The sequence below is a fragment of the Megalops cyprinoides genome, chromosome 9 (genome assembly GCF_013368585.1).
Source record: "Megalops cyprinoides isolate fMegCyp1 chromosome 9, fMegCyp1.pri, whole genome shotgun sequence".
NCBI classification, from domain to species: Eukaryota; Metazoa; Chordata; class Actinopteri; order Elopiformes; family Megalopidae; genus Megalops; species Megalops cyprinoides.
In genome coordinates this window covers 687,964-702,314 of record NC_050591.1, presented here as the reverse complement: position 1 = coordinate 702,314, position 14,351 = coordinate 687,964, and the positions used below count along the sequence as shown (strand labels likewise).

At 41.6% G+C, this 14,351-nt stretch overlaps 1 protein-coding gene across 1 annotated transcript in view; it reads right to left on the bottom strand.

The window, feature by feature from the left end:
• The window catches only part of LOC118782867 (Down syndrome cell adhesion molecule homolog), a 94,758-nt gene that overhangs the window by 28,763 nt on the left and 51,644 nt on the right, over positions 1–14,351 (bottom strand). The gene's annotated exons all lie outside the window — the stretch shown is intronic.

The window sequence follows — 14,351 nt, the reverse complement described above, 5'->3', positions numbered from 1 at the left end:
GAATGAAACAAGACCCAAGTGTTTCACTCCTGTTACACTCTTTCTCCCTACCAACACACCACCCACTCCCCCACCCTCACATTTCAAACACGCACATGCTGACATGCACATGCACTCTCATTAACACACATCCCCTCAACTGAAGAGGTGCGGGGGTTGCCGCATCACTGACAGTCTGCTGATGTGATAGAATGTGTCAGACTAAGGGCTGCAAACGTTTAGGCTTCATCTCTTATGCACTTGCTAGTGGACTCTCGTGCAGTGGCACAGAAAAGGAAGTTGGTTCATTTTGCATGACAACTATGAATTTTAAGTGAGATGCATTAAGAAAACCTTCTTAGCATTTCTAAATGTTATCTTTTTTAATAGGGAGAGATATCTGAAGGAGCATCAGTCGGATGCTTGCCAGCTCTGAGCACTGAGGAAGGCAGGTGGACAGGCACCGAGTTCAGTACTGAATTTGAGAATCAAAGAGGACCGAGGATGGAGCCAAGAGGAATGGCAATGCCTACACATACAAACAAAATACACAAGTACAAGAACGAGCACACACAGAAATATCACCCACACATGCGCACACACACACACACACACACAGTTCATATTCAACAATATTAAACACTCTGTTTTCACAGGTTATGGGCAGCGTATGTCCCTAAATAACATGCAAAGAAATGTGCAGCCTTCATATCAGTCAGATGGAGCATTCTCAAATGGATGCACTGAAAATAAAGTTCACAAAGCTCCATTCTGTGCTTGTGTACTGGCACGTTGGGCCCAAGGGACTAATGATAATCGATAATGTGCCGCTTGCCATCCGAAAATCTGTTCAATCAAGGAGCCAGAGCCACTGCCAAAAAACAGGGCAAGCAGTGTCCTGGCAACAACAAAGGAGTGCAGTACAATCTCTTCTGCACACCCGAATAGAGGGGCTGGAGGCACCTCTAGCCGGGCTAACACAGGCTTCCTGATAATTCCATAATTACTTAGTTGATGTTTTTTTTTTAATATCTAGCAAAATTATGGCCTGCGTAATGAGACGCTGAGGGAGGGAGAGAGAAAGAGAGAGAGAGCTCTGCCAGAAGAGTGTCTCACATAATCTGATAACCTCTTATTTCGGCCTCTAAACTCACTGTCCTCAGCTCTGCTGTCAGGCAAGAGAACAGAGTGGTGAAGGGGTCTCTGGTCCTACTACTCAGCAACATGATACAAGGCATTGGCACAAAGCGTTACAAGCATGCAGACAAACTCATCAAGAAAATGAAAGTGTCAGAAAGCAGTAAAGTCCTATTCATTTCCCCATCAAATGACTGAGAAGAGGACCAAGGATGGAGCCAAGAGGAATGGACAGAGAGACAAGGACTGGAAGTACTGTTTGTCATTTTTTTGCCTTTTAATTACTAGCTGGTCCTTTATGTGTGGAGGAGGGTGGTACTATATGGTGTAGTGCAGATTTGGAGGCTATAAATCCTGGAGAACACAACATGCAAATAGCCCTTCCCCCCAGGGCCTGTAGACTGGCTCTAAGTGAAGTATTGACAGGTTTAAATGAAGCAGAAATGCAGAGGAGAGCAGCTATTTCATGCACTCACATGCACACGTGCAAACACATACACACATGTTCTCTCCCTCTCTCTCACACACGTACGCATATGCATACACATATGCACACACATTCTCTTGCACACACTTCTCATGTACACACGTGCATACACACATTCAGATGTGCACATACACACATACACATGCACACACACACACACACACGCACACATACTCACACACACGCATACTCACACACACTTGCATAACCACACACTCACTCACACACACACATACTTAAACACACACACACACACACACACATAGGCACGAGACTCTGATACATGTACACACACACATGCACACCCTCTTACACACACAAGCAGATACATGTGCACTCACATACATACCAGCACACAACGTCACACACATTCACACCCACACATTTGCACATGTACATTTACATTCACACACACACACACACACACACACACACACACACCCATGCACATACACACACACACACATACTCTCTCTCACACACACACACACACCCATGCACATACACACACACACACATACTCTCTCTCACACATACTCTCTCTGTGTGTGTGTATGTGCATGGGTGTGTGTGTGTGTGTGAGAGAGAGTATGTGTGTGTGTGTGTGTATGTGCATGGGTGTGTACACGTGCAAACACATACACACGTTCTCTCCCTCTCTCTCACACACGTACACATATGCATACACATATGCACACACATTCTCTTGCACACACTTCTCATGTACACACGTGCATACACACATTCAGATGTGCACATACACACACACATGCACACACACACACACACACACACACGCACACATACTCACACACACGCATACTCACACACACTTGCATAACCACACACTCACTCACACACACACATACTTAAACACACACATACACACACAGGCACGAGACTCTGATACATGTACACACACACATGCACACCCTCTTACACACACAAGCAGATACATGTGCACTCACATACATACCAGCACACAACGTCACACACATTCACACCCACACATTTGCACATGTACATTTCCATTCAGACACACACACACACACACACACACCCATGCACATACGCACACACACACATACTCTCTCTCACACACACAAACTCACATACACACGTACTCACACACACTTACACAACCACACACTCACTCACACACACAGGCACACATACTTACACACACACACGCATAGGCACGAGACTCTGATACATATATACACACATATGCACACCCCCTTACACACACAAGCAGACGCATGTGCACTCACATACATACCAGCACACAAGCTCACACAACCTCACACACATGCACACCCACACATTCGCACATGTACATTTCCATTCAGACACACAGACGCAGACACACGCACAGCTGCACAGCCACACAGACACAGACACACACACACACATACAAGAGAGAACCAGACTGGCAGTGAGCCAGTAATGCATGCTGGGCCACTAATGGTTTTTCCTGCAAATAAGTATACTTTTAAGCATCTTAAGTCTATAAGCAAAGCAGTCCTTGGGGTTAAAAGGCATTAAATACAATCTCCTGACAAATTGCATGAGTAGATGTGCCTGTATTAAAGAGCCAGTCTGCCCTGCCTCTCTCAGACTGGCACATGGCAGCCTCCTGGATCACCAGGCACCCATTCCCTCTGGTACCAGGACGGCTCACGCCACACCAAGCCCCCGCACTGAAAGACTCTTTAAACATTTAGCAAATAAAACCAAAATGAACATGCATGACTTTACAAAGAATCGTTACCTTGGTCAGGGGGTTAGGAAGCTAAAGCTAATGCGGGCTTGTTTGAGTTCATCCAAATGTGGCGAGCCACACAAGACTGACTGACTTGTAAAGGGTTAAACCCAATTGCCTCTAATTATGAGTGAGCACTTCATCAGCCATGACTGTCAAGAACTGTACACCTAGTTAAAAAAAAAAAAACGGGTAGAGGGCGGGACTTGTGTGACATGGGGGAGAAGAACATGGCGGCTAGCTAAGGAAGCCGGTAAAAGTTTGAGTGTGGATGAGAAGTTGATGTTTGATTGTGATAACGTAACAAAAAGTTAGTAGCTGCAAAACAGAGTTGTGTGAGTTCGTGCAGACTATCGAGACGCGAGGAAATGGATGGCGGCTGGCATGTTTGAAGCGAACAGACTGTGCTGCAGCACGGGCGGGATCATCAGTGAATCTGTTCAGCGCGTTTGGACGTTTCTCCCTCCCCTTTCTCTCACCTCCCTCCTGTGAGTATTCCCTGCCACTTGTCTTCATCCACTTCAGCACTGGGCTTAAGGAGGAACCCATCTTTAAGACAAGATTTTTGGCTGCTGTTCAACGTACAATGAGGCACTGCGCTAATCATTCTTCAGTAAGCGAAACAGACACTGTTGCCGGTTTAAATGAGCAGAAATTTACGAACTTTATACGAACTGTGCAACTGAATGTATGATGGACTAAGCAATATCATTGTGAAGTATACTGTTGTGAAATGTTGTATTGCTGGAAGAGAAGATTGAGTGAGGTTGCAGTCCGGTTTTGAGTTAACATTCAGATACCTTCAGTGGGTAATCAAGACATTAGGGTTACACTTTAGAAGCGCAGCCTTATGTCGCCTTCAGTTTTTTTTTCTTAATAGCAGAGTAAAAGCAGTTTAGCAATTTCTTACTGCAAATAGGAACAAGGTTATTTTATTGTCCCAGGACACTTTCAAACGTATCAAGAAACTCCCCCGGTGTGAGAAAAGAAAGGGTGCATTTATTGATTTATCTGATTTAAGTTTATACTGTATCAAGGTATTTGGAGACACAGTGAAGGCTTCTTTTCCTGTTTTTTATGTCCTGGAAACTAACTGCTGGGTTAAGTTTAAATGAATATGTTATTGTTCCAGTTTACCATTTGGCTAACTTTGTCTGCCAGCTGGAAAGAAAGGGTGGGAAGCTGTCAGGTGGGTACACATTCACTGAGGCTTATACCAACATAGAAAATGTGATGCTTCAGGTCTGGCCTGTGACAGTCTAAAACCCTGAGGCCCACTCCTCTTACTTGTAAATTGCATCGCGGTTTAGAAACTAATTGTGTCAAGGAGGTTGACACTCAGATCTAGCTTTGCTGCCATCTGAGTAAGACTAAACTATTACCCTCACTACATGGGTACAGTCTACCCGTTACACAAACAAACAAAAAACATAGTTTTGGCTGAGTATAATTTAACTATAGTTGTGAGAAAAAGTTTGTGAACCCTTTGGAATTACCTGCATTCCTGTATCAATTGCTCCTAAAATATGGTCTAATCTTCATCTAAGTCATAATAACATATAAACACAACCTGATTCAACAAATAACACACAATTAATTGTACTTTCCATGTCTTCATTCAGCACATGGTTAAATTTACAAATCTGAAGACGAGCTCCCACTGACGGATCCTGGAGGTGAAAGGAGTGGGAGCACTTGTACACCTATTTACGCACACTTTGAGCATGACATCAGATTTCCTCCAGAAAGTCAATGAGTATTTGGCCATCATATCAAGAAAAAAACACTGGGAGAGTGTCTACCAAATCAATCTCACACATCTCTTGTCATAAACACTTTCACATATCAAAAAATCAAAAACGAAATACAAGTAATTTTCCTTATAATGGGCATCAATGGAGAGGAAAACGCTTAACAGAGCCGGCCCAAGCCTTTTTGGGGCCTAAGCCGCCAATACTATTGACTATTGTTAACATAATATTGCGCTTTTGTATGATTACCATTGACATAATATAATTATGGCTGTCAAGTAATTAAAACAAATAAAATCTAATTACATGCTTTGTGATGAATTAACCTAAATTAATCGCATATATCAATATTGGCCGTTAGAAGCATTTAAAAATATTTCAATTCATATGGATTTTGGTAGATGACTGCATCAATGATAACAGACAGTATAAACTTTAAAGGTCAACATCTCTTTTATTTCTCATACATTCAGAACATTTTTTCACTGTTCATATGCAATAATGGCCATAACAATCAAAAACATGACCTAATGAATTGAGGAAATCAAAAAAATCATAAATGTTTCAGCAAGAACGATGATGGAAATAAGTCCGTAAGTTTCTCATTTTACCCTTGACATTGTAATGATTGTCAATGTGTCATATTCTAGATGCCAGAAAACTAAACTAAAATTAGTTAGGCAAGTTACAGTATATAATACGGATGGTAAGATTCGCCGATTCGCATCGGTGCACAGGCATAAAAGTTCACGATGCGATTGCCCCGATTAAAAAAGTGTGCAAGTGGGATGAACTCGGGATGCATCGTTTTTCACATCTTTGCATGGGTAAAATCCGATTTATTTATATATAATTATTAGTAGAAGTCCTGTGTCTTTATTATATAAAAATGTGACCAGTAATTTTATATTTACGTTGATTCGTCCTCTCTAAACTGTTTCTCAAGCGCGCTCTCTCATCTCCACTGCTGTCAGTGGGCAATTTACGCCAAGTCTTTCGGACAAGTCTCGCAAATTGGAGGCGTGTCCGGGTGAGTCGCAGATTATCATGGAGGAGGAAGAGCTGCACGTTCCACCGAAGTGCTACAAATCAAATGTTTGGCGGCACTTCGGATTTTTCAAGAGAGACGGACAATTTGACAAGACGCATGCAATTTGCAAAATATGTCGTGCCGCTATAAAGTACACAGGCAGCAGAGGCAAATATGTTAAGTAAAAATGGCACTTTTTTGGTTAATTTATGATTTGCTGTCTGCTTAAGAAAAACCAAAGAAATAAAATCTGTACCATATTGAATTGCATAGTATCATATTCTTTTGCATCGCATCATATCGCGTTTAATTACATTGTGTTGAATCAAATCGTGTCGAATCGCACTGCATCGCAATAGGGGTGAATCATATCGTATCGCATTAGAAGTCGCTTCATATATCCTTAATGTGCTGGATCGTTGGCAATGCATCGAGATGTGTGTCGCATCTGCCTCAGTGATGGAGATGCACATCCCTAGTATATAATGTGGATACGTTTCCGTGTTTGATATTGTTTGTATAATTTTAGAAGCTAGAAGCGGGTATTAGGAGGTGTCGCTAACTTCGCCCAAAGACAAGAAACGTCTATCTCTTGCTAACGGAAGACGCTCTCCGGACATTTGTTGAACACAACTCTGACCATTAAAAACCCCCTCTCCCTTATTTTCCCCTCAAAACTCTCCCCAATAAAACAATGTCCTATCAGTTTCCCTGATTATTCCCGCCCTGACACCTCCCCCCAATCCAATCAATGGCTAATATCCCATGTAACTAATGTGACTGACAACACACACACGGGGGAATGACTCTTCGGCACTCGGCTTGCAGCCTTGTACCTACGATCGAATCACAGCCGTGCTGATATTCAGTATAACAGCACGACTTTGAGTGTGATATTGCTTAAATGCACGTATGGGGTCAAGGGGCATCATGGAGTGCGAATAATCTGCGTTAGTTTTTTGACACGTCATTTTTTCTATAATTAATAAATCGAAATTAACGCGTTATTTTGACAAACCTAAATATATCACAAAAAAATTTCAAGCTCTCTTGGGGGCCGCCTGGTGGCCACGGGGGCCCTAAGCAGCCGCTTAGTTCGCTTATGCGTCGGACCGGCCCTGACGCTTAATATAAGATAACGTTCATACTCATAGGATTTCGGTTTTGATTTTTTTTGACAGGTGGAAGTGTTTATGACAAGAGATGTCCGAGAGAAATTTGGTGATCATTGATCGCTGTTTTGGAACATTAAGCCACATTAAGCCTTTTCACGTTAACCCTTTGATGCATACAAGCACACCAGTATGATGATTCTACTAGTCCCTGCAACATATGTCTGCATTAAAACATTCTTGTTTATATTCATTAGTGGTTTCCACTGAAACAATTTTAAACTTGCATGCAAAAAGGGGGAAATCACAACCAAGTTAAACTAATGGCGAGCTTAGTTGGGCCGAATGGCCTGTTCTCGTCATCACATGTTCTTATGTTCTTAAACTTAACAAAACAGTATTTTGCTGCATATTTTGCAGATAACCGTTGTTTGTTCAACATCTTCCTTGCAATATCAGGGCTCCACTAACTTTTCCACTGGTAGCACTGGTGGTACCAACTTTTTCAGTTGGTCGCACCAGCACATGATTTGGTCGCACCCTTTTTTTTATTTGGTACAGCATGGTATTAATCAATGACCTTGCATGCTGATGAATAGTTGTCTTAATTTGCATACCCTAGTTCTGCATTGATGTAAAAGATTGACAATGACTCAAGACTTGAAATTTGCAAAATAGTTTCCCTCGTACCGCAACCACGGGTACTGTGTTAGCCAATGTGGTTGAAAGTAGTACTTTTTTTTTCTTCACTGGCTCAGGCGGTCTCTCCCTGCCTGCACCTGTACTCTCATCATCAGTTGTGTCTGAGTCGGGACCTCTCGTTGGCTCGCCCTCTCCACCAGCCTCCTTCTCTCTCTCCTCATTTTTTTATATAAATTGAGCATTTATGAAGTGCTTTAGAGGAGATTTCAAAATATCGCGATATATATTGTGTATCCAGATGTAGCCTAAAAATATTGCGATATCGCCCAGCCCTATATGAAACTATGAAAGACAGTATGAAAGCAAGAAAACATTGATGAAGTGCACACCATAAAGAGAGTGTGAAACTATGAAAGAAAGAAAAATATAACATCTATGAGGTATATTAATCACCATAAAGAGAGTATGAAACTATGAAACAGTCAAAGGACACCTCATAATAACCTGAAAACAACCCAAGGCAACCAGTAGTACAAAATGTATTGCATCTACAGTGGAATTCTGAACATTCCACAATGTATGTGTATGGGGAGCATGACTCTCAAGCAAATTGCTAAAGCTTAAAGACTATAAATAACATCTTTTAGGTATTTAAATGTGAGTGACAGTAGAAGAAGCTGAACATTTTGATGTAACATATGTCTATATAGTATAAAAATAACTGCCACCACTCTAAGAACTGAACATTCTGCAATGCATTTCAATGAGAGAAAAAAATATTAAAAGTTGAATATTATAAAAACTATAAATCACATCAATACCTAGCTAGCCCACTAATAATATAAGAAGAATATTCACAACACCGCCCAGAGTGCCTCTTTGGCCCCGTTCACACCAGGCATTAACATGCGTTTTGGGTGATCCGATCACAAGCGGACAGCTCTAAGTAGGCCTACGTCTGTTCACACCTGGCATTAAAATGCGCCTCCACATGCCTCTGGAGTGACCACTTGTGATCGGATCTCACTTCCCTGCTCTATATGCAAATACATCGTACATCATTTCCCGTTGGCAAATGTAAATTTACGCATCATTTAAAGGTCTGTTTGAACGAATCTTTTTACTATGACTGTCACTGTGAAATAATGCGTGTTGTATCTGTAAATGAAAACCGAGTTGACTAGCAAGCTAGATTCATCACTGAAATTACATACCCTTAACTCAGCCGCAGCTGATCTTTTGTTAAATTCCGTTTATCGTTGGAGAAAGTAGATAGAAAACGCTAGATTAGAACATTTTAAATTTCATCGTATTTGTCTGGCCCTTGGCAGTATGGTTGAGTTAATTGGCTAAGCAAGATATTATGTTTCCAAAGTTTCTTACGTTATTCACTGCAATGAAAATGTTTAATGATGTAGTTTAATATCAAAGGGTGTTTGCTGGTTTACTAGTGTTGTGAATACATCTATGAATTACTTTTCTGAAACCGAAGCGCGATTGTTATGCAAGAGGGGACATTCTATAACGCTTAACCCTTTTGCGCGTAGGGTCACACCGGTGTGATTAGCCGTTTAGCGCGTGTGCTAAAACCGATGCGATTAGAACACGAGATTGGAAAAGAGTCTAGCTAATTCTAGCTTTGAGGAAACACTAAAAAATATAGCAAATACCGCGGTGAAAACTATGAGAAGCTTAATAACGCTAATGAAGACGTAACAAACCACTTAATGTAACGCGCACTACATAGCATAAAATAAATTACATGTGAAAGGGTTAAAATAATCAAGTTATAGACCGCTTAATCTTTAGAATGTGGTAACAGCTAAATGGATTGTTTCGCGCGTTTCATCATCAGTGCGTGTGTACAGGCAGGGAGAGTGCAGGTCGGGAGAGACTAACTAAGCCAGTGGAGAAGAAAAAGTACTACTTTCAACCACAATGGCTAATGCAGTACCCTTTCCGGAAGGGCACCAAAACAGCCTAATCGTCATGCACTCGCACGACCGCGATCACGTGAAATTTTAACTCACACATTCAAAAAATGGTCGCAGTCTGGAGCCCTGGATACCCAAACCACTGCCAGACAATGGATGCAGTGCTGTTTCTTTTCGGAACCAATTCATCCACCTCCATCTTCTATTACCGTTCCCGAACTCAGCATGTATAAACTCGTTTTGGCGCTTCACTTCTTTCGCACTCGCCAGGCTCTTTCCATGTTCCCTCCAGATAACACACGTCTCACCTAATTTTTTTTTTTTTTTTTATACCAATGCTTAGACACAATTTCAGCACACAAAATCCAAGGGCACACACGCAACATACAACATGTCACACACTTTCAAACGTTTCATCCAAAAAATTGTCAAAAATGTCAAAATTGTATTTTTGCATCAAAACTCTGCACACAAATATCCAATGAAATATCCAATTCTTTCTACATGCCAACTACACACTGATAAATGGTGATGTAATAAATAAAACACTACTAGCTTGTGTCTTTTCCATTTTCAGTGTGCAGGGCACAACTGCTGTAGAAGTTTGTCATAGTACTCACACGTACATGTACTTTCACAAATATACAGGCTCTGTATGTATATTCAGTACATACACACTATAAAACACAAATACAAGGGGAATGTTTATTTATTTTTTTTTTGCATGAACAGTAACAGACAACACATGCTGTATATACTGTAATATAAGATAACAAAAATAGGCTTCTTACTGTGAACTAAAGGAAAAATTAGGGTGCATCTTGTCTCCTATTTGGGTTTGGCCACAGCACCTCATCAACATCACAAGCAATGTTCTCTCTGGCCAGACAGTGGGGGAAGTACCGTCTGGAGTGATGTATCCAGCCCTGGCATGCTCCCGCATCAATGTCACCACAGGTCTCCTCCATCGCCTGGAGAAAGGGTATGTGTTGGTGGGGTCGGCGATCATAGACCTTCCAACGCCATGCCAAAAAAGAACTCTTCAATTGGATTGAGGAATGGAGAGTATGGTGGCAGGTGAAGTACCAAAAATTATGGGTGGTCAATGAACCAATTGCGTACCAGAGCAGCCCGGTGAAAACTTATGTTGTCCCAGACGACAACAAACCTGGACTGCTCTGGTCCATTCCCCTGGTAACTGGGAATAAGTATGTTGTGTAGGGTGTCGAGGAAGGTGATGATGTGGGCAGTATTGTAGGGACCAAGAGTGGCATGATGATGAACAAGGCAGGGAGGGTTACTTTTAATATGTATTCCACTACAGATTACAGAATACTTGCCCTAAAATGTCATTTGTATCATATTCTGTTAGATTACTCAAGGTAAGTAATGTAATCTAAAGTACTTTAGATTACATTACACCGTGTTTTTAATTTTTAAAAGCATGTAAGTAAAAGTGTGAATGTGGCACATACTGGTTGGGTGATTCTCACAAACTATGTCCAAGTGAGGTCAAAATCTAAATAGCTAAACTTGAGTGATTTTTTTTTACTGCAATATATAAAATGCAGTCTATATTTTTAAATTATGATAACATTTCACATGAAAAAAAAACATATAAGCATTTTATTGAAGTTTTATAAGGACGTGCACCAGTATAATTCTCATTAACGATATGTTTTGTCGGGGAAGTGAGAATTTAATCAAAATTAAACGGACTGAACCCAGCGGTCTTAGAAGTTAATGCCCTTGTTTATCGTCCGGCAGTCTGAATACCAAACACATGGACTGGATGACTGAACGGATGACTGAACATCTATCTGAGCTGGCTGAACATCAAGGCTGAGCGTAGGCAAAAACTAAGCATGAGCAAAAACTGAGACAAGAGGCCTGTTCTAGGCCTGACTTAAGAAGAAGCTCTCTCCCCCTCCCTGACCCACGCATAATTAATTTTATGGTGGGGGAGTGCCTGGAAGTTTCTTCAGGACTTAATTTTGTGCTGTAGATCCAAACATTGGAAATGCCAGATGTATTTTTAAGATTATCATTTTTGCATTCAGCTCTTCATGAGCATTGCAGTGACCCCAAACATTAATAGGCATGGGTTGAGAGGAGAGAGTTGGCTGAGAGGAACTGGTAAAATGGTGGTTTTGCTGCTATATTGAGAAATACACGTTATCACATGGCATTGGGTTTTCCAACATTTTTCCCATGACATGAGGCTACAATTAACTGGGGGGTATAAAAGGGTAAGTGATCCAAACATGTAGATATACACAAAGAAATACACACACACACATGCTGATTGTGCTCAGGAAGGGAAGAGGGGGGGGGGGGGGGCAACCTTCTGTAGTTGTGGCCTATCTGGATGTTACTGTTTTTGAGAAGTAGCTTTAAGACTGGCTGAAAACGCAGCGTTCTTTAATACATTTGAAGTATTTGGTACCTGAACCTTTCAGATTAAACCAAACATGACTGTGGCCACCGTTTAGCCAAGGATTCTACATCTGAGGGGCAGATTAATGCTTACCAATACACAAAGCGGGTGTACCACACCCTACTTCCGCTTTTATCTGGCAAAATCAAATGTAAATTGAGACCGGCAATCATTAGTTTGAAATTTTAAAGTATCTGATTGGGTTCTAGGTAACTTCTTGCAATTCTTCAAGCAATGGTTGCTTATCTTAAGTAGGTATGTGACCTGAGGTCACTGATTTAGGGGTATTTATGGTGGTAGGCCATTTGCCCTATTGCCTGCTATGTGTGTGTATTTGTTGACTTATATGCCCGTGGTCTGGATTAATGAAGGGAACCATAAAAACCCAGACCAGGCAAAAATCCATAAAATGCATGGTACTCTCCCGACAGTTTTATGATGAAGGAAAAAGACTAATTAAAAGGTCTATTTTACTGAACTTTTCACATTTAGACAAACAGGTGGATGAAATGATCACAACAGTACATTAAAAGCAGTTTTCAAAATATTTTTTCAGTTAGCAAGCACTGACAGGTCCTTGAAAGAGCAAGATGGAATCTGAAGAACGTTCTTAACGGTTTTTTAAAGAATGTTCATCCGACTAAGGTTCTGAACAGTTATTTTTAGAATGTTCACTTAGCATTGTTGTGGCTAACATTTTGGCACCCCCATGTTAAGTCTATGGTATTTCATCACAGTTTCTTCAGAATTGGCCTCCAGCCACCTAAAGCTTAACCTGGACAAGACCGATCTATTGTTCATCCTGGCCAAGCTCTCTCCTCTTCAAGAGCTCGCAGTTATTGTTGACTGCACCACAGTAACTTCCTCTACATTGGTTGAGAGCCTGGGCGTCACCCTCGACAACAGGCTGGACTTCAATGACTACATCACGCAGACAATACGCTCCTGTCAATTCCTTCTCTTCAACATCAGGAGGATTCGCCCTTTTCTGACCACCTACTCCACCCAGCTGCTTGTCCAGGCCACTGTGCTCTCCCGCCTGGACTATTACAATGCCCTCCTTGCAGGCCTCCCAGCCTGCACCATTCAGCCGCTGAAGCTCATCCAAAATGCAGCTGCTAGGCTGATCTACAACCTCCCAAAGTTCTGCCACGTCACCCCTTTACTGAGCTCCCTCCACTGGCTCCTAGTCGCAGTCAGGATCTGCTTCAAAACCTTGACCCTCACCTTTTCTGTTGCAAGAAAGACTGCCCTGAACTACCCCCAGGACCTCATCCTACCCTACGCACCTGCTCGACAACTTCGCTCTGCTACATCCGGATGCCTCGCTCCTCCCGCCAACAGAACGAAATGCCAACGTCATTTTTCCATCATTGCCCCCCACTAGTGGAATGAACTCCCCACCCCCCTGAGAACAACTCCTTCACTCCAACCCTTCAGATGTGGGCCAAAAACACACCTCTTCAGACTCTACCTGGACTGACACCCTTGCCGTTTGACCTTCTTGGCTCATACTTGTAGCACTATCTCTTACGTTGTATTTGCAACATGTTTTTTGGCCTAGGTAGCATAGCAGCACTTTATTGTCCCAGTGACTGTATTTGGTATATGTAGCCTTAGATCAAATTAGTTCTGTCTCGCTACACTGACCTTGTGCTCAGCTTCAGCACTATCTGCATTGTATGACCTGTACACATCTTGCCCTTGTGCCTGTTGCTTGCCCACTATATGCACTTTTGTACATCGCTTTGGATAAAAGTGTCTGCTAAATGAATAAATGTAAATGTCGTAAATGTTAATTCAAAAACTGTGCATTACACGAAAACATAAGTTAGAAAAGGCATGAGCCACCCTAAAATACATTGTGAATGAGAAAGGAGTAGCTTAACAATTTATTTTTTTTACAATTGCTAAAAAGCGTTTACCTATACTTAAGATACTTTTTCTAAACTCTTAACACAGCAACACACCCATTACACAATTAGCCAAATAGTTCATTTTCTGCTCAAAACTCTATCAAAACATGGTAAACCCTACTCAATATCAAATCATTCTTTCAAAACACAAGCACATATTTTCT